Source organism: Passer domesticus, chromosome 14 (assembly GCF_036417665.1).
Source record: "Passer domesticus isolate bPasDom1 chromosome 14, bPasDom1.hap1, whole genome shotgun sequence".
Taxonomy (NCBI): Eukaryota; Metazoa; Chordata; class Aves; order Passeriformes; family Passeridae; genus Passer; species Passer domesticus.
In genome coordinates this window covers 13847196-13868723 of record NC_087487.1, presented here as the reverse complement: position 1 = coordinate 13868723, position 21528 = coordinate 13847196, and the positions used below count along the sequence as shown (strand labels likewise).

The following is a 21528-nucleotide window of genomic DNA, read 5'->3' as shown; positions in this document are numbered from 1 at the left end:
TGGTCTAGTGGAAGATGTCCCTGCTCATGGCAGAGTGTGCTGGACTGGGTGATTTTTAAAGGTCTCTTCCAAGCCAAGCTATTCCATCATTCCTTGTCCTAGCTTGGCTCCTGGGGATGCTCTGTGCACCTGGGCACTCCATATTCCTGTTCTCCCCAGGTACCTGGGACAATGTGCACCTCATGGGCAGTGCCAACAGGGACCCCCTTTTGCTGGTTGTATGCCCTACTTCCAATAGCTCTGGAAGGATTCCACATGGGTTAAATAGCACCCATATCCCTTACACCTAAAAAATGTTAATTAACAGGGATCACTGCTGATTCCAAACAATGCTCTCCAAACATTGCCAAAAAATCACTGGAGATTAAAGGAATTTTGGAACAAGTGACTTAGAGATGCAGTAAAGGGAAGAGTTTTCTTGGCACTGAGGCAACCTTCAGCAACTCCAGAGTGCTGAAGAGAAACATAGGAGTATCCTAAACCACTTCTGCCTTCAGCACCATTCTGCTTCAAAGGGATGTCAGTCCTATCTGGCACAAATTTTTGGGCAACTAGAAGTGAAAATGGTTCTCCCGACCAAGGATGTAGCTGCAGATGATGAAGCTGCAGACCCTGATCACTCATTCCAGGGATTGCTGTGCCTTACCCACCCCCCCCCCACAGTTTTGATCCCCAGGCTTGGCTGTCTGGCTCTGAATAGCCTCCGATTTACTGTGAGTGTGCTCTGTATCCCATTAAACATCGTGACCCCCATGATGTCTCTTTGAGAGAAACCTTGGAGATTTGCTGACTGTCTATAGCTCACTGACAGCAGATTTATTTCCACTTCTCCAGGTGCAAGTAGTGGCTGTGCTCTTGTACATGCTGACCCACAGCTGGCCTGCTCCCAAGCACTGCATCTCCATGGTGTGTGGTGGGGAGGGCACTGGCAGCAGGTTTTGGAGAAAGGCACGCATTGCAGGTGTCCACAGTCACAGAAATCAGGGTAGCCAAGGGCAGAGATGCTGCTCTGGCCCGGAGATGGCACAAACCAAGCTCTTGGCAGTGAGCTGCATGAGTCAGGTCTTCCTGTGCAATGCAGGTGGATGCATGGGTGTCCCTGTTTTCCTTAGAGGTGGTCCAAGGAACCATTCTCCAGCATTACTTTCCTGTGGTGAAGGATGAAATGTCTAAGGTGCCAGACCTGCCATTCTCCTGCTGTTCTTTGCCCTGTGGAGTGGTAGGACTGGGGGAGCCAGCAGCCTGGTCAAAGGAGAGATGTCCTCACACCATGAGATTGAGATAAATAGGGCCATTCTGCCAGCACAAGCCTTGGACTCAGCTGACTCCAGAGTGCTGAAGCTCAAGGGCATGACAAATGGTGAATGTGACAAGGTCTCAGTTTCTAAGGACAGCTGGAGAGCTGGTCCCAGCTCATCCTCATGTACCAGCACATGGGGCTCCAAGCAGGGCTGCTGCTGACCCACTGTGAAGCTTCCCAGTGTTCATTGTCTGAGAGAAGACACAGATTTTGGCTGGCTGCCTGGAGTTTAAATGTCTGTGTTTTAGACCCAAACTTCCTTCTGAGAGGTTTCAGAGGGAAAAGAAAAAAGCCCAGAAGTGCTTCTAAAACTCTAATTTATCCATCAATGGCCAGTTTTCTGCAATGCCTTGAATCTGAGAAAGGCAGAGAGGAAGTGTGACCTGGGAGCACAAGGAGCCTTTTGGCTGCCCTCTTTGGCTTGGGGGTATTGAGGGGAGCCAAGGGACTCCAGAGGAAGCAGCTCCAGCTGGGAAGGGGTCCTGACAGCATTGTGTTAGGAGGAGAGAGAGGACAGACAGCCTTGCTGTGACTCAGCTCCAGCACTGTGTCACTGCCTCCTACTCATTCCTAGGATCTGGAGTCTGTGTCCCTGGGCTGTCCACCTCCATGAGCCCAAACTCCTTTGTTTTGGCAGGGGCGAGTGCAGGAAATGAAAAGGTGATCCCAGGAGGCCCCTAGCATGCCCCTGCAGGATAACATGTCAGTTGTTTTCTTGAAAATGGGATCATTTATTTTCCATGTTAAACAGGGCAAGAAGCTCAGTGAGTTCAAACTGGCCTTGTCTGAGAACTTGTTTCAAAATCTGGGGCACCTGGGGCTTCTGGAGCAGGATTGCTTGTCATAACAGAAAGGATTACTAGAGGGAGCATGAAGTGAAGGAAAAAAAGGTGGGGGGAGGAAAAAAAAGAAGGAAAAAAAAGACAATTAGCTATTGCTGTAGAGTCCTCTAGTGGTGAACATTAATTTCACAAATGGCCCAAGTGTGCACCCAAATGAACTCAACCTCCCATTTCTGTTTATTTTCCATTTGCATAAAACTGTATACAAAAGAAAAAATGTCAGTGGCCCAATTGCAAACTATTTTAACCACTTATGAACTGTGTCAAAGTCAATGATCCAAAATTAAACAAAGAAATCTTTTCTCTTCCGAGTAACATCTCCCATCCAAGGCTGGATATTCCTCCAGATGGGTGGTTTGAAACACTACAGGCTTAAAAATTCCACATCTTGCCTGCTCAGGTTTTTTTTTTTTTTTTTTTCTAGCTGGCTTCTGTTTTTCCTGCTGCTGAGAGAAATGACTGAGTAGAGAGAGCCTGCAGAATTGAATTGTTGCCACATGCATACCAAAACCCTTGTAATTTTAAAATACAGGTAAAAGCTGGATGGTGGTGCAGCATTATTGTGCTGAGTAGCACAGGCCAGCTCAGTGTCCAGCAGCCACAGCAGTGTGTTCAGGTGAGACGCTGAGTTTAGTTGCAATTTCAAAGCCAAGTAATTAAAGTATCCTTCACATTATCCTTTTCTGCCCCATTCCTCCCATGCTGTACCAAGCCTGCTTTATTTCTGTTCCTGGACTCTATCAGTCAAAGGACATGGCCTTATGCAAAATCCTGAGTCAAATGGTGTTTGCAGCAATTTGAATATGTGATAAAGGAGAAAAAAGCCATTGCCTGCTGTGAGCACCACCCTTGGCAGGAATTCTCCTTCCTCATGAGTATGTCCATTCCCTGCTCTCTTCTTCAGGCCTGGGTCTTTTCAAATGTGTTCCAATTTCTGCTTCATAACCAAGGAAGAAAACTTACTAAGATTTAAGACTTTATTACAAAATATAGTCTCACATGCTTCAACCAAATAATTGGACACTGTTTCTTTCCTAAGAGTCTTTTTTCTTCTCCCTGTGAATAATCACCTGCCAATACTGTTCTTTGAGCTCCAGCTTCTGCATTGGAATAGCTGTATTAACACCTGCTGAAGACAACCTGCTAGTCATTGACAGGCTGTGTAATTTAAGAAGCATCAAAAATACCAAGGAAAAAAGGATCATAAAATTATAAGCAGACTGGAGGATGCTGCCACTTAAAATGCTGTTAATGCCACCCATGTTAACATGCAATTCAGAGGACAAAAACCTTAAGAATTTTAAAAAATATTTTTTAAAAATTTCCCTGTGTTTGAAATAGCACAGGTAAATAATATGGTCCTAAAGTCACATCATAATTTTGGCTGGAGCAGATCACAGGCACTCATTTGGCCCAACACTCAGCACAAACCCAGCTAGACCAGCTTGCTCAGGGGCTTGTGGAGCTGAGCTTTGAATGTCTCAGGCTGGAGATTCCTCCACCTTTCTGCCCCTTGTATGTGATACATACTCAAATAAGTCATGTAATGTTTCATCTTTCTGTGCAGCCAGACTCTGTGCTGTAGTTGTGAAACTTTTCTAAAGCTGCAGTACTTGGTATGTGCTTGAATTTACAGGTGCGTTCCCACTGATTTACTTTAATTATTTTTCTTCAGCACAGACACCTCCTTGAACACTTCTGCTGAGAAGTAAAGCTTTAAGATTCTCTCTGCCAAAGCCTCAGCAGGGTCCAGATGCTTGCTGGTGTCACTGATAATTAGGCTGATTTCAGAAGTGCTCACTGCAAACTTCAGCTGAGCTGCCAGCCCCGTACCAGTCCTGCCTGCCTCCATTAGTTCTTATATCCCCTCATGTCCAAATCAATATTATTGTGCACTAGTAAATACTAAGGGTTACATAAGTCTGAAGTAACAGAGATTTAGAGTGTTGTTTCAGCTACAGAAATGAGTCCCTGGGGTCTGTTGTTTAGCTGTTGATTTTTCCGTGCCCCAAAGGAGAGTTTCAAAGCACTTCCGAAGTGCTTTTCACAAGGGCATTAGCAAACAGACCATTGCCAAGGCCCTGGGAGAGCAGATATTGTTGCATCCAAGTGGGAAAGTTTCCTTTTGTTCTTCTCCCCGTTTTCTCCATGCCAGTGAAAATCAAGAAGAAAATAAAGTACCATATTCATGCAAACGTTTACCTTCTGCTGAATTCCAGTGACGGCCAGAAAGAGCATTGTCAGCTACTGACTCCAAATTTTTTTTCCTGCTGTAGTTAGAATTTCAGTCTTTTAAATTAGAAGATAAACAGAAACTGTTACATGTATTTTAATTTTTTTTCACTGTAAAACCCTTTTCCATTCAAAAATTATTCACTGTAAAATTCTAACTGGAATAGTTTCTTTTTCTGTACTTCTATGAAGATTAAGTTTCAGGAAAGAAACTGACTCAGATACCAGGTAACTGACATGCCAGAACAATTAGACTTGATGAGAAGCTCTGGGATAACAAAATTTTGTAGAAAAGCAAAGTGGTAATTCTGAATTCCAGGATGAAATCAACATATGGACACCCAGAGGAAATCCCTTGCACGCACCCCAGGGACAGAGAGACTGAAACCTTCTTCTCTGAGTGCTGGATATAAGGTGAACAGTGTTGGTTATTTCCTCAAGCTTCAGACTCCCCTTCTTTTCCCACAAGAGACCAGAAAACCTGAGGGATGTGAATTAAAACCCACTTCACACACAGAGGGGAGACAGATGCTCTGTGTCCTTTATAATGAGTTTTTAGAGGCAGCTGGAAAATGCCTGGCTTTTAGAGCAGGGCCCAAGCACCTTTCTTCAGAGGAATCCTAACACTGATCCTTGCTGCTTGTGTAGTTGTGACTCTCTATTCCTGTTCAGACCACCAAATTAAGGACTTCTCCAAATGCAAGGAATCCCACTGCACAATTTTTGCTTATTTAAAACCCACAGAAGTTTTAAATAAGCAAAAAAAAAAAAAAAAAAAAAAAAAAAAAGAAAAAGGATTAGATAATTAAAATGGAAGTAGAGAGGAGGCCCTATTGTGTAGCGGCTACCTGGATGGTGTCTTTAAATTAGGGTAATTTGCTCCCAAAATCTCTGTGATTTGTGGAATTATGCAATTATATAACAGGCCTTGCTCAGGGGGGGCCTTATTCCAGGTGACTTATTAAATGCTTTCATATTAAATTGGACAAGCAGTGAAACCAAAGCCAATCAGAAGAGGGGTTTGGTGGCTCAGAGGGAGCATTGTGCCTTCTCTGCATCTACTGTTCTTAAATTCCTGAAAGCACTGTGGTGTGAAGGTGCTTTGCCAGAAAAAGCAAAAAAGGAAGCTTTGTCATCTTTAGAAACCACGGCATCACGCTCCTGATCAAGTTACAGCCCAGAATTTATTGGTGGAAACATGTCCACACATCTGCAATTCCTAAAAACCATAAAACCAGTTTGTTTCTGAGGCCTCATTGTAATTGCAACTCCCCAGCTTTCCATCAGGAGATGCCAAAGTGGCTCCTGGAGGAAGGGAGGAAAGGTGTGAGGGGTGTTAATCAGAAATACCCAGGCCCTGTCCTCTCAGATACTGAGAAAAGGGGGATGGGACAGCTCTGGTGGCAGCTGGAGAGAAAGCCCCGGTCCTGTCCCCAAATCACTGTGCATTGGGGGTACCCAGGGAGCTGTGGAGGTGTTCAGAGGATGCTGCACGGAGTATGGAGCTGCTGCATCCCACATGTGTGATCTGAGGTGCTGATCAGAGTGTTGGAAGCTGAGGAACCTCCAGATTTTGCTCTGTATTAATTAACTGCTATGTACATCTTGTGTAATTAAAAGCAAAAGTAACTCTCTTCCTCCTCAGTGCACAGGCTCCACTCCACTGTTGTAAACACACTTGAGATTGGAGCCGGGCCTTTTGCTGGCTGAACTTTCTGCTTTTATTTCATGTTTAATGCTGCTTATAGATACTACCTGTGCTGTGCAGCAGCCAGGGGGTTTATATTAATTAAATGTTGCTATGGAAACAGCACATCAAGCAGAGGATGGTGCTTCTAGGGGAGGGAGGGAAGGAGCTGCCTGTAGCAGAAAGGTGCGTGGCTGATTTGAAGGGAAAAGGATTTGCAGAATTGTGTTTTTGTAAAGTTACCAGAGCCTGGGAAAGTCTCCTGTGTTCCTGTGTCCTTTTCCTTCCTATGGCTGATAATTCCTGACTGCATCAATCCTCTCCTCTGAGCCCTGTGAGAAACCCCAGTTCTTTAGAAGATCAAATAATCTTGTCTTCCCCTTGAAATGTTCCCTAATTCACAGTCCAAACAGCCTAGAATCAGCTTTCAAGAAGTAAAAACATGGTATTACAGTTGAACACAGAGAAGTCAGAAACTGGAGCTCTGTCCCTGGTGAAAAATGGGAGGCTTGACCCTTTGCAAGGGAGCATAGTCAGACTAATCTGTGTAGATATTCCTGATGTCCTGCCTTGGTTATGCAAAGAGCTGGTTTAAGCCATTTTGATATGTGTTGCTCTTCCTCCTTCTCTGATTGCAGCAACAGCTAAGACACCTGGCTTTGTCAGCACAGGAATAAAAGTAATTGTAAAAAAAATAAAAATCTCATAAACCTATCATCCATTTTTCCATCCATCCATCCATCCATCCATCCATCCATCCATCCATCCATCCATCCAACAACTTTTATCTCTCCTCCTCGTATCTGGATGCAGATCAGCCGTGCCACCTGCTTATCAATTAAGAAAGAACAGATTCATGGTCTGATAAATTTAGCAAGTACCATGTAAGCTCTAATTGGTGGGCATGATCCACTCGCCTTGCATTAATTCCAAAAGGTTCTGCTGATCTTATCACACATTGTGTGCTCTTTGTGTTTTAATCATCCCCACCCCCATTGCATTGAAATTTTTTGCTGTGACAAGCCCAGCTCTGAAGCAAGCACGTCACTGCTTTCATTGACACTGAAAAATCCTGTCTTGTTAATAGTATAAATGGACTAGGGGCTTTGCCTTCCAGCTTAATTCAAGAGTGCTATCGGCATGAGTGGGTTATAAAAGCTCTTTTTCAGGATAAAAGACAGTTCCTCACCAGAAAAAAAAAAGAGCTCAAACATCTTTATGACATCCCAGTGCAAAAAACAATTGAAAAGGATTGTCATAAAAGCAAGCATGTCAGTTGTGAACTTTACTGAATTGAGTCTAATGCAAAATTCATGCCGAGGTGTCACAAGTGAAAGGCAGTTTATTAATCCAACTTATCTGGAGCTGGTAGGCAGCAGTCATGGTAAATTAAGATCGTATGAATATTCCCTGGGCTCATTTGGGTTCCTATTCAGGACCCCTTTTGTGAGTGCAGTGGGGGCAAAAGGGTTTTTTGGACCCAAAGCAGCCTTCTCTTCCTCTCCCTCCAACACATCTTTTCATACTTGTCACACAGTGGGTGCTTTGGGGCTAAGTGAAGCATGATGTCTTTGCTGTCTGACTGATCAGGATGCAACGCCCAGCTAACCGTGTCATGCTGCTTTATTCCAGTCATGCATTAGAAAGCATTTTATTTCTCCATTACGTTTGGTACGTTCCCAGGATAACTTTCCCTATTGGGAAGAAGCTGTAGGGAGGATGGGGTTCTTAGACTCCTTTCTCACATGCTGTCCTGATTTTGCAATGTCTTATTTTCCCCACAGAGAATGGCAAAGTGGCTCAGAGCTGGTGTGAATGGAAGAATTGCTCCAGTGAATGTCTGTCTGCTGGCAAAGCAGAGCACCTATAGAAAGAACATAGTGGGCTTGTTCAGCACAACAGCCTTTCAGAGGAAACCTCAAACACCCTAAAGCAGCAGTGGCGTGGGACCAATGCCTTCCAAAAGGATGAGGGGAAGGAGGAATTAAAATGGTTTCAATTAAAAATGGAGCAGGCTTGCAAGCTGTCTCCACTGTCTCCTGGTGCTCTTGGGTAGCACTCAAAGTAGATAGTGATGAGATTGACAGGTCTAGCCAGGAAAATGGTCCCCCCCAGTGCTGGCAAATGACATCAAAACCCTTAGAACAGGGATGAAACCCACCTCCTTGGAGGTTTAGGCTAACAGCATGGTCAGGATTTCCTCAGAACCATGTGGGAAGTACAAGGGCTCTAAACGTGGCTGGCTAAGGGATACAAGGCCAAATTTAGCCTTACCAGAAGCCAGACCAATGCTTCTTATTTCTAACTGGGCTGAAGCAGCTGACTAAGGAGCTCAAGTCCCCTCAAGCGAAGGGCCAAAAGTGACAGTAAGAGAGGAGATGAAGGCTGAGGAGTTGCTGGGAGGTGAAGGAGTTAGAGTGCATGTTTATTGGGGAGGTGGGTTACAGCAGGAGAGCCACAGCAGAGATGTGGTTTACTGAGCTCTTGGGGGCTTGAAAACACTTCTGCAAAGGGAGGAGTACCTCAGCTTATTGAAACTGAAGTGGGGGAGAGCCTGGAGGAAAGAACAGGCCTCTGGAGCTGATACCCTGGTATAAGTGTTGCTGGAAGATGACCTGCATCTATTAAAAAGATGTTAAAGTTGATCCCTTTCTGTCATGTTTATGGATGTTACCCAGAGTGGCTTTTATCAGATGTGCATTTGGCTCAGCACTGAATGATAATTGCAGCTAAATAGTCTATGAAAAGAGATCTACAAATGCTATAGAGTGTAAGCTGGCCAAATTCTGTCCCCATCCATCCATGAGGTTTCTCTGATATGTGCCATGGCAGAATTTGTTTGAGATGTTATAGAGGATAGACAGGAACTCATTGCATGATTATGACAGTGACCTGCTTTGTGTCAGCTGTTCCAATGACTCATTTCATGATTTTTGGAATGTCACTTAACTTTTCTGTGTTGTGATTTACTCAGCCCTGCTTATTCGTGTTGGCCTGTCTTACATGAGGAAATTGCTCTAAGAATTCCTTGGGCACCATGCAAACCGCAGAGCACAGACAATTGCAGCTGGGAGCAAAAATGAGCAAAATGTACTTGAAATGTGCCACTAAATGATTTCTCTCACCTTTACTTGCAGAAGCCACTGAAGTGTGACAGCCAGCAGAAAAGAAAAATAATAGCAGGTTGGTCTTCCTTGGCCTCAGTCATGCAAAGATTTAGAATTTATTTCTCTAACTGTGTGTAAATCTGAAATATGAATGCACTTTTTTTTTTTTTGCAGTATGGAGATTTTACACTCCAGATTCAGGACTGTCTTGAAACGTGCTGGCACGAGACCTTGATACAGGCTGAACTCCAAGGCACAGCTGATGCAGTGTTCACATTTTCTGGGAGATGAGGTACCTTTATCTAAAAGACACACACCACCTTCACCTGCCTGAACTCCGAGCGGGCTGTTCCTTGTCTGGTTTAATCCCTGCGCTCTGGATAGCAGAGTGGGAGAAAGACGCGCGGCTCAGCCCCTGGGATGGGGAATTCGGCTGCTGGTGCTGGAGCGGTCCCGGCGCTCGCAGCATCATCCCGCCGGCCCCGCGGCTGCCCAGGGCTGGCCGTGTCCCCGCTCCGTGGCTCAGTCCCCACAAGATGGCACTCGCCACCAGCGCATCCCTGTGTCCTGCAGGGCTCGGCTCCCGGGCACACAGCTCCGCTCCCGGGAGACAGAACACAGCGTACCCCAGCTCGGAGGGACACAGGAGTCCCGCACAGGAACACCCCAAATATGCCCGACAGCCTTGTCCAAATGCATCTTGAGCTCTGTCACTGCCCGGGGCAGCCTGGATTTTTGACCAAAGCCAGGAGGATTTTAAGTGATTTAGGATTCCCATGAGGAAGGGTCCTGAATAGCCCATCCCTTTTTAAAGAATCGAGGGATGACAAGAATATCTGTGTTCCAGCGCTCACCACCCTCTGGGTGAAGAACCTTTTCCCAGTATCCATCCTAAGCATCCCCGGACCCATCTCCAGGTTCCCTCGGGTCCTGTCTCTGGTCACACAGAGCAGAGATCGGAGCTGTCCCTCCCGAGAAGCTGCAGCCCGGAGTGAGCTCTGCCCTCTCCTCCTCTCCAGTGCCCTCAGCTACTTCCCCTCCAGATCCTCCACCATCTTCACAGCCCTCCTTTGGCACTCTCCAACAGCTTGAATACCTCCTGATCCTGTGGCACCCAAAAGGAGCCAGGAGCATGGAAAGGCACTTTGCCATTGGGAGTCTCCTGGGGAGCTGCCTCACATTTTCAGCACGGACATACCTCTAATATCTGCATTTTCCCCTGAAATAGAGATGACACCAGGGCCTCCCTGTGGAGAAGGGGATTTCTGTCCCCTTCTCACTGTGCATACTTTACATTTAGGACAGTTCTCCCAAATGAAGGGAGCTGAAGTAGGTATCTGCTCAGTCCAGCTGTCAGACTAGCCACTCTGGCAGGGGTGCCCTGGACCACTGCAGTTACCTTAAGCTGCAATGCTCCTCTCTCCTTTGGAAACCTGGCTGGGTTGAAGAACATTAAAGCATTTCTGAGATAGAGCATTTTAGATCTAGTGGTGCAGAAATTGTGATTTCAGCATTTCTCTGTAGACTGTGATTTTAGAATCACTTTCCACTGGAGGAATTGGCCACATAAATAAGAAAAACACATGATAATTTAGGTGGCAAGCTTAATTACATGATTATTTTCATTCTTGTAAATGTGTATAACCTGCAGTGGAATATTCAATAAAATTATAGCTTGGGCACTGAAGAGATTTCCTTATCACTAAAAATATGCTCTAACTGTTCTTTAAGAAAGGTTTAGTAAATTGGCTCTAAAGTACAGGAAATTGGTTTAGCTCCTTCTGTGGAATATTTGTCTTAAGAAGCACATCACGAGAAGTAAGGCTAAAAAGAGTCACTAAGGTCTGAAACACATGAACTACTGCAGCAGCAGTATTACCAACCCCTCTAAGAGAATTTATGGGACTTAATTTTGCTACAGATTTTCTGGAGGGTTATCAAGAAATTGATTTATGAGTTGAAATACCCATGCTATTATAATTTGATAATGCAACACAGGATTGCAGTAACTTGTGTTACTACAAGTCAGAATCTCTGTTCTATCTCTAGTATTTTTTCAGTGTCTACAATAAAATACTCTGAAGAAGAGATAGAAACCAAGATAAATTTTGCTAGTTGTTCAGTGCAATGGGGTGAGATGTTTCAGGGCATCAGTTCCAGAATGCAATAGCAGAAATATGTTATGAGCTTGCTTTTTTCCTCTCATGATAACTCTGGTTTGACAGATGTCTCAGTGACAGAATTATTTTAAAATGTCAGAGAATTCAGGCTACTTTTAGCCCAAATGGAAGCATCCAAAAATTATCTACTGTTTGGTGATCTTTATGTGAATAATTTGGTCTCCCAAAATTTGTTTCCCATGAGTTGGGCTGCTTCTCCCCAGATCATCCATATTTGCATCCACACACCTTTACCTTATTAAGCTGAATTGACAAGCCAACACCTGCTCAGATACAATAGCCAAAATAAAATTTCTTAGTCCTTTGGCTGGTGTATTTTGTGCCACAATGCCTTTTGTCAGGCTGGAGGGTAAAAGTGCCACAGGGACAAACACATGTGTTTTTACCACAGAGGTGCAGGATAAGCAGAATTATTGCATCCTTAGTTTCCTCCAGCAGCTTCCAGCACTAATTATACTCCCATGAAGAACTCAGAAAATCAGTCAGACTTCTTGTAGAAGAGCATCTGAGTTGGCATATCCCTCCCAGGTTATTAAATAAGAGCTACACTCTGTTGTTTTTACCTCCTGTTTGAGTTGCAGAAAAGATGAGGTAGTGCCTGAATGCTTCCTACAGGAGATATTTAAAGAGTCAGAGAACTTTTCTCATTGTACTTCTCTGCTTCCCTAATCGAACATCACATTCTAGTTAATGTGCAGTTTCCAAGGCAAACTCAGTTTTGATCAAGTTGTGCTAACTTTGAAAAGCTGACTGACTCCAGCTTAAAATGGATGCACTGAAAGGAGCATGAAAGGCCTTTTTTATCAGTGTTGAAGGAAGTAGTTCAAAAGCAGAGATGGTTTCTTTCTGAAGACAAAGAAGCTCTTTCTCACCCACCTCGTGCCATGAAAGAGATCCTTTGCAACTAACTGCCCATCAGAGAAGAATTTGATGAACTGGAGATGCAGTGATAGTGCATTGGGAATTTTATTTCTATAGCTGCAGTAAAGGAAATTCATTGTAAGAAAATTCCCCCTCATGCCCCTCAAGTGTCCTCTTGCTTCAATCCTTTTTTGATTTGTGTTTTTCTTCCCCTCTTTGCCTGTCAATCAGTGTTTTCCTTTATGGCTGGACAGAGTGAACTTCTAGTGTTCTCCTTTCCATTTCCTACTGTGAATAACCCTGGACAGGGACAGGGAGGGAGAGAGAAATATAGAGGCAGATATTCCACCAGCTGTTGAGGCAACCAGGATTAGAGCCTTAATTTGGAGTCACAAACTTTTTACACGGGTGAGGCAATTATTGGTGGAATAGAGCTTTTCAGAAGGCAGAATCCCCAGTGGCTTGATTTCCATCAGTTCCTAAATGAATATTTAATTGTTGCCTATTAAGATGCTCGTTATCTATAAAGCAGACAAAACCACTGTTGCTGGGTTTGCCAGCTGGTGAAATTGGTGACATGTTACATTAGAGCAATGGACCATGACTATGTTGGAGTGGTCTGGTAGATTATAAACATTCAGCAGAACAGTTTGGCTTTGCTAACATCCACAAAATACAGATACTTAAACCAATGGGACCATAAGAGACTGATTTAAATTGCTGCTCTTCCTGCCAGGGAAAAGATAACATAAAATAATAATAAAACCCTTAAAATTTACTAGTTTTTCCAGAATGGGTACTTAAGTCAATTGAAGTTCTGAGGTGCCTCTCTGGGTTAGATTTCCCTTTCTGCATTAAACTTAGGGAGATAACTTCATCTCTCTACCAGTGTCCTACTTAAGATTTTTTTGCTTAAATAGCTTTAAAAATGGGAAGAGACAGCACAGACACACAAATACATACAGAGCAGCACAAGAGCATATGAAGTGTTCTTATATAAATTGTTAAAGGCAAAATCACACTAAAGTTTGCAGAAATGTTACCTACATATGATTTGGTAATGAGGAAAATTAGCCAGTGGAATGAACTAACAAGGCAACATGTAGTTTCTTCACCTGAAAATCTCTTCAGTTCCCAGACCAGATGCCTGGACAGCTTTGACAGGCAAAAATTCTTATAGTCAACAGAAATACCAGGGTGGAATTCAATGGTCTTCAATCTACAGGAGTTTAGACAGTGATACTTTGTGTTTTCAGTTAAGGCTCTCAGGATCTTGCTCTTCCCTGTTTTTATATCTGACACAGATCAGTTGGCACCCAGGAACCCATGTAAAAGGTGCACACACGACCTTGAACAACCAGGTGCAAAGGTTACTGGGATCAGAGCAAAGAGCAAATTCCCCCCTCATTTTGGGTGCTGGTCTAGGTCTGAAGGGCAGCAGGCTCTGAAATACAGATAGCAAACCCCAATAGCAAAGGCAGGAAGGAGTAGGTACAACATCCTTCCACTGTTCTTTCTAACTAGAGGCAATGCAAGCAAAATCATCTCCTGCTACTTGATCTGAATTTGCATAATATCAGATTGTATCCATTAACCAGCTTGATATACCTCACCCCTCCAATACGTTTATTTAATGTATTTAATTCCTTTTGATGCGTGAACAGTGAAAAAGCATCCTGATATGAGTTCTGAGTGCCATGTCAATTATTTAAAATTACACCCAGGCTGCACTGTAATCAGCTTATCCCACCTTTCAGCAACAGCTTGTTATTAAAGATAACCATCACTTTGCTTCTCTTCAGGCCCCCTTCCTGCTCTTTAAAGAGCTGAGGAAGTCCAGGTGCTGGGTATAGTGCCTGAGGCATTTATAGCCCTGGCAATTTTTGACCAAAGCCAGGAGTGTTTTAAGGGATTTAGGATTCCCATTAAGAAGGGTTCTGAATATCCCATCCCTTTTTAAAGAATTGAGGGATGACAAGAATCTGTGTCTGAGCCAGCTCTAGATAAAACAAATTACCATGGGAAGGAGGGTGTATTTCCAGAGGGTGTGAAGGTTAGAAACTGAATCTGTGCCTCCTGTAAGTGTTCTCCTTCACCTCAGGCAGGCTTGCTGCCGTGTGTAGCTGGTGAGGGACTGGCTCAGAGGATGGAAAGCAGCAACCAGTGGGAGAATGCCTCTTCCCCCAGTTCCTGTCCATGTTCTGGCCATGCTCTGCAGGCTTTGGGAGCCTTCCAGTGGCTTATTTGTTCCCATGTATCAGCCAGCTGAAGCATCTTACCATCCCCTTGAAATCCTGCCCACACCAGCCCTCCTACACACACCCTTTGATTCCAGCTGCAGATGGGAACGAGAGAGGAAAAGGGCAAAATCGTGGTAGTGAGGAGGTGGAGATCAGAGACACAGATGAAACAAAAGGTCTAATTACTTGTGCCCTCTGCTCTGGAGCTGCAGCCCGGGTTTTGTGATGCACATGGCTGTACAATGGCTTCCAAGTTTATAAAAGGAGCATATGCTCTCCCAGCCAGTGCTGGGGAAGAACTCTTGCCATCCCCTAACCCGATAAGATGGTTAATGGCAGCGTCTGCTACACTCACACACTTCTACTTATTAACTAAAAATACATAGGCTTCAATTTGAAGTTAAAGTGACACATTTAATAGTATCTTTCAGAGCTTGTTAATGTTCAATGAGGACTTGATAGTCACAATAAGTTTGCATAATAAAAATTTTGGTCCTGATGTTAAAGTACTACATATTATGCAACATGCATACAGATGAGGAAAAGGGGAAACCTCTGAATAATCCGTTCCTCTGTCTTCCTAGAGCAGCAGCAGAGGCGTTAGTCAGGGGCACTTCATCTCCAGTTTGTGTAAAGGCAGGAGCAGCATTTATTTCTGCCACAGGGTTATATGTGCAACCAAGTACCTGCATTACTTGATAGGGAGGGCAGAAGAGTAGGGAAGATGAGAGCATGAATGTTCAGCTGCTCCTCTGGATGTGCTTTCATTACAACTCTGAAAAATCTTACATTAACTGCAAAGGTAAAAGGGGGCTTCTGAGGATTGGATTGTAAAAGTGGTTTGTGTGAATTTGGAAAGTTAGTTCTGATTTGGGCAGGTTAGGAATTGCAATAATTTTTCAGTAGGATAAATTTAAAGTTAGTAAAGTCTCCTTTTACCCCAAAATTATAACATTTCTACACATTTACTATTCATACAACTGCACAATATGATGGGTAGACAAAAAGATGTAACTCAATGATAATTTTCAGTGTTAAGGGAACCAAAATAATTTTAAACCACTTTTTTTCACCATATTTCTATACTTATGCGCTTGTGTCAGCTCAGGCATTTGAGAAACCTGTTCCAATTTCTGTTTCATGTCAGTTTTGGTATCTGCTCCTCATTGCTTTTGGCAATTGGTTCTCCAAACTAGATCTGAATTTTCTTCTCTGGGTATCATGTTTATCTGATTCCTCATATTAAAAGTTACAGCAGAATTTGTGAAGTGGGAGGCTTGCTATTTTTAATAACATGTCACTAGCTATTAAACTTTCAGAAAACTTAGGAAGTTTTCATGCTTTTTATGGGTATTGTTGTGTTTTAAATCACTAAGTGAGGGTTCTCCCTTGACAAAGAGCAAATAACATTTTGTATTAATGGAAAATCCTCTAAAGCTTTTGTCTTTCCCATATATTTAGTAAATCTTAAACAAAATATAACCCCTGTAGTGTATTTAATGGCTTATTTTCACATTAAATACTGTTTTATTTTAACAAAATGCTTTTGTGTCATTGCATGCTACTAAAAATAAAATCATAAAAAGCAACTGTGCTACATAGTATAGGCTCCTTTGTTCTCAGTGCTGTGAGGTTTGATGTCTGCACTAAAGATGAATTCACCATGCTTAGAAAAGAAAAAAAGTTCTCACTTTAGGAGAAAAGATGCATTTCGAAAAGTCTTGTGTTGACCTCAACTTTGAAGAGCAGGGCAGCTTTTCATCTATTCTCCTGTCCAAGGCCAAATTTCTCCTCTCTGATTGAGCTGTAGATTTCACCTAGAAGGGTTTTTTTTTTCCATGTGTGGCTCCCTGAGGGATATCTGCTGACAGCTACAGGAGCAAGCCCACCAAAGGTCTGTGGTTCCCCTGCTGCTGCTGGAGGACATCAGCTGTGGGAGCATCCTTGTGCTGATGGAGCTCCTGCCCCGCATAACAGGGCTGGAGCCTTTTGTGGCTGTGATCCCCCACTCCAGCCCAGCTCTAGGAAGGAAGATCAGCACTAAGGAATCTTCAAGGAAGATCCAACACTAAGCAATAATTTTCTCTTTTGTGTCTGAGCTGCACCATTTACACTGGGGAAGGCTGAGGAATTCATTGATCAGCAGCTTGATTTTTCATTGTGTAAAGCAGAGCCACGCCCTACCTGGAACCAATTCAAGCAGGTATTTTTATAGTACCCATGTGCTTGCACACACACTCGTGTTGAGGCAGCCTCACCTGACTCTAAAAATGACCTTTAAGCAGTGAACAGAGCTCTGCTCCACCCTCAGCAAGGTGATGCCTTGGAGGAGTCATGGTATGGACGTGGGGGAGCTGGCAATGCTTCACTATCATCCAGATTGCTGCCTGCAAACTTATGCTTTTGTGTTTGCTGGATGGAAAAAAAAACTATGTCAGAGTTCCCCCAGCAGTGTCTGGCCAGCAGTGCAGGGCAGGCTCAGACACACCTGCCCTGCAAAGCTTAGCAAGATGCTGACTTGCACTGAGGTGATGGGGCTGAATCAGTTCCCTGGCTTACCAGCAACCCTGGACTTTTTATCCTCTCATACAATAAGATTTTATCTCAGGGTACGCCAAGGTGGGGTGTTTTTTATGTTGAAGGTTTTGAATTTCTGAGTGAATAAGCAGGATAAACCTGAGATCAGGACACCTGATCCTAAGGTATCAGGAGTTACAGAAAGGGAGGTCTGAGGGAGCTCCATGGGGACAGAGGTGTGCCTGAGGGGCTGTGTGGGCATTGCTAGGGTATTTTAGGAGTGCACAGTCAAAGTGATGAGTTTTACATTCAGTCCTAAGTGACATAAGGCTAGGTAGCATCATTTTTTAGTAGACAGCTCACAGGAATGAATGAACAAGGTCTTCACCAGTCAGTGATCTACAGCAGGGCCTCCCCACCTCCACAAGCAAATCAGCCAATTTCACATCCTCCAAGAGTGCTTTCTTTGGGTGGAAGCAGAAGGAGGGTTGCTCTGAGAAAACAGTCCACTTTTTAAGTACAGATAGAATAGGTTAGAGCTTCAAAAATTGCAGTTTCATTCAGATTGCTGGGGGCATAGTCAGACTGAGGCCTGGGGCTCCCTTGAGGCAGCTGAGAAGTTCTTCTCACAGAGCAGCTGCTCCCTGGTAGTTTGGCATGGGGGATCACAGAGAGCCTGCCCAAAACCACAAGAATATGTCAGATAAAAACAGTTCAGGGCAAAGTGAAGGAAGAGGAAAAACAACACTACAGATCATCATCCAACAAACTCCGTAGGATACAGCTGGAAGGAGACACTCTAAGCAAATAAGAATAGGGTGATAGGAGAGCTGTCTCTGCTGAAGAGATAGGGAACATTTAATTGATGAAGCCACTGAGGTGAGGGAAGAATGAGAGGAAAGCTGGTACTTGGATTTCTTCATTCCAGGTCAATAATCTGAGACTAAATATCCCCTTGCACCTTGTATAGCAGGAGCTCTCCAGCATGTCAAAATGGAAATTTAAGGATATTAAACTCAGCTCCTAGTGCAATTACTATGCAGATGGTGGAAAATAAGTGTTGGCAGATTTAGTGTGGGTGCTTGGTGAAGCTTGTGTCTATTGAAGAGGCAATGGGCAAACACTAAAGGGGAAATTTCAATTTCTTCACAGCTCTGAAAGACCTGAGATAATCAAAATATCCACAGGGACTGTTTAGATTTTTTTTTTAGGGAAAAAAAAACTGTAAGCTGCTAGTTCCTGTGTGTTTTGCTGTTATGTACAGGTTATCTGCAAAGGGCAGGTTGTGGACTGGGGAGTTACTTGTTGATTCAGAGTGTGATGTGGAAAGCAGAGGCTGTGCCAGCCCTGGGTCAGCCCAGCACACAGCTCTGACCCACAGCATTAATGCCCCAGAGCTCTGAAGCCCCATCACAGCTGATGCCACCTCAGTGCCCTCCTCTGGTGGGTGTCTCTTGTCATGTGGTGACACTCCTGAGTCCCAGACTCCTCCTGACCAGCCCTGTTGTTCTGCCATGCCAGAGTTGTTGCTGACAGTCAGACTAAGCTGATCCTCTTGTGGATCTCTCATCAGGCAAAATCAGCTTTTAGAACTAAGGTTTGAGTCCAGATATTCAGAATATTATGCAAACTCCTGCCTTTCTCCCACTACTGCATCATTGTCTCAGCTGAATTTTCCTGTGGATTCTCTTTTTCATTTCTCATTTCTCCGGAGAAAAGGTTGCAAAGCTCCTCCTTGGGTGGAGATTCACCAAGGGCTGATTTTCTTTGTGTTTCTGCTTACTTCCAGTCCAAAGCAGGCACTCTTGGTAGGCAGCCTGACAGCCTGAACTGCTCCCTGCTTGAGCCCTGTAACAAATGAATAAATACTGTCTAAGGTACAACATTTTCTGGTGCTGATTAACCTGAGCTGAAAAGATGGATGCTGGCTCCTGCAAGCTGTGCTATCAGGCAGAGCAGTGCTGGATGAATTTTGTGACGTGGTTTAGAAGCAGACCTTGGTAGCTAAGTGGGTAACAGCACCATCTACCATTTAAGCACTTTATATCCCTGTGCAGTGAAGTCACTCCAGAAGTACACGGGAGGTGCTCAATGGCCATGCTGTGTAGAAAATCCATTAAAGCCCAATCAAGCTCAAGTTTGAAATCCAAGCTTGGTGGCAGCATTAAAAAATAAAAAAAAACCCACCGCAAACACTTGAAGTGGAGAAATAAATCTCTGCTTAATCTCTCAGAGAAAACTACAGTGGCACTCAATGCAGGCATGATGCAGTGCAGCAGGCTTCCTCTGAAGCAGAGAGGGGCTCAGAGCTCTCACACCCAGGCTATTTAAAATGCTCTTGGGTGCTGTGTGCAATATGCCCAGGCATTCTGCAGCCCTGAGGGAAACTGAGAAGGAGACAAGTCCTGAGAAAAGGACTCTGCTTTCACTGATCGGGGTGGAACTGCTTAAAGGACCCCAGTTTGGAGGGATTCAAGCATCCCAAAAGGAAAGAGAAACTGCTGCTAACCCAGGGTGAAAAAGAAGGCATGAGTGACAGCATTGGAAAGCCATGGCCAGCAGCTGTACTGCCCACAGGATGGGCAGGGGTGGGACAATCTCACCCCACACAAACACTGTTATATCACTGCTGTCTCAAGAAAGGTCACCTCAGGAGTAAGAAAGGGTTGTGGCACCCATCCATCACTCAGTGATGACTTTATAGACCAGGCAGTATCTCTTGGAAACACAGTTGTTCCCTTCCATTGATTTCTTTTTTTGCCTTGGAGACAATATTCAGATTTTTTTCTGTGGTTGTGCTGGAACTAATGAGAGCAGCCTGGTCAAGCTGCCAGAGTGAATCAGTGGGATAATGTTGCACTGATATGCTAGGCCACAGTCTGTTCTTTTCCTGAAACTTTAAATTGGTTGAGATCCAATTTTGTCTCTCATTTTTACACTCAGTGGGGGAATTTTCTGGCAGTGCTTCAGTCTGGAGATTTTGCTTCCTGTGTATCATACTCCTTCCAATCATAAAGTTGGAGGGGGGTCAAGCTGAGCAATATTCCCTTGGTGTGTGAAGAGATGCACAAACTGTTTCTCATTAGAGAAGAGCCAGAGTTTGGAACCTCAGTTCTGAACACCTCACAGTTCTGAAAATTAACCTTTCCCCGGGGTTCTGGTCCAAACCTAGACTGGACCAGTTCAGCTTTGAAGCTTTGGAGATAGAGGAATGCAGTGCTTAATGTAGCTCTGATGCTGGAAAACCAACTCCATAATTTTGCCCTGGATTTGTTGTACAGGCCATGGATTGACTTCTTGAACTCACAGCAGGAGTGATAGCAGCAGATCTTTTCCTTGATTAGAACAGGGTGAAGATATGGCTTGTTTCCAAAATGCAGCTTACTTTTGAATTGTTACTGTTGGGTAGGAAAAGGTAACCAAACAGGAGATACCCATTTCTTGAATATTTATCCACCATGTAGCTTAAGAATATACTGTTACACCAAGTCCACAAACCATCTTTTAAATTGATTTGACTGATCAAAACCATTAAAGTTCCATCCTGCCTACAAACATCTGTAAGATTTCCACTATTTCCAACAAATAGGCAAAGCAGAAGCAACAGGGGTCCTCCTTGCTGGCAAGTCCTGATAGAAGAAGAAAATAAAGAAAAGAAAAGGAAATAAAAAATTTCTTTAACTACTTTGAAGAAATGTTTAAATTCTGTTAAGTAAAAAGATTTGGAAGCTGAGTGAAAAAATCAGAGAATGACGATCCCCAAGGATTAAAGATGATGGATTTGACCTGAGTCTAGAAAAACAAGTTAGATTAACATTTAGTTGGCTGTTGGAGCTTAAAAAATGAAAAATATCTTTTTACTTCTAACATTTGTCTTCTCTTTAAAGTTTTGAAATAACCCAAAGGAATGCAAGAATGAAGGCCTATATATACCAAGCTGATATAAGAAATATTTTTGTTAATAAGTAGATTTATTTTTTGCGTGTACTTGGGCTTCTCTATTCAAAAAAGCAAAGAGAGAGCTCAGGGCTGGCATAGTTCTCCTACATGCAGTGCTGAAAAATGTCTTAAATTTGTATCTGGAGCTGCCTGTCATGAATGAGTCTGCTATCTGGTAGCACAATTATGGGGTCTATGACTCAGCTCTGTGAGATTTCCTTCAGAAGGGAACACAAAGGACCAGAGTCTGGGCATGGCTTTGACCTGCAGAAAATGCCTGTGGTGTCACTCTGTCACTTCTTGGAGGACACAGACTGGCATTTCCTGTCCAGCCAGAAATTGCCCCTATTTGCCTTCATTATTTATCCTGGGAAATCTTTCTGTGTGCTTGGATTTCTCTTCTTTTGGCTAGATGGGGAAAGTTGTATGTGTAGACCTACCCATAATTTGTAGATGATATAGGATCAGCAAGCAAACCTGGGGAATAGATGTGCAAGAATGGTTTGGAGCAGGTTGTGCTGGGGCACTTCTGCTGTCCTACATGAAGTTTGGGAGTTTTATTTCTGCCTAGACCTAATCTGGCCCCATGGACCAAATGTCTCCTTCCTACATGGGATCCAAAC

General features: G+C 43.7%; 2 long non-coding RNA genes across 3 annotated transcripts in view; both read left to right on the top strand.

Moving 5' to 3' along the window:
• LOC135280892 (uncharacterized) overlaps window positions 1-21528 on the top strand; it is a 41054-nt gene that overhangs the window by 4061 nt on the left and 15465 nt on the right. Inside the window, exons 3-5 of one of the 2 annotated variants that reach the window (XR_010347699.1) lie at window positions 2567-2758; window positions 9199-9244; window positions 9343-9460. This is a non-coding gene — a long non-coding RNA (uncharacterized LOC135280892). Of the gene's footprint in view, window positions 1-2566; window positions 2759-4693; window positions 5080-9198; window positions 9245-9342; window positions 9461-21528 lie in introns of those variants that run through there. The other variant, XR_010347700.1, reaches the window with a different exon arrangement.
• On the top strand, window positions 5338-9097 carry LOC135280893 (uncharacterized). Its single transcript, XR_010347701.1, has 3 exons — window positions 5338-7445; window positions 7599-7732; window positions 7846-9097. It is a non-coding gene; the product is annotated as an uncharacterized LOC135280893 (long non-coding RNA).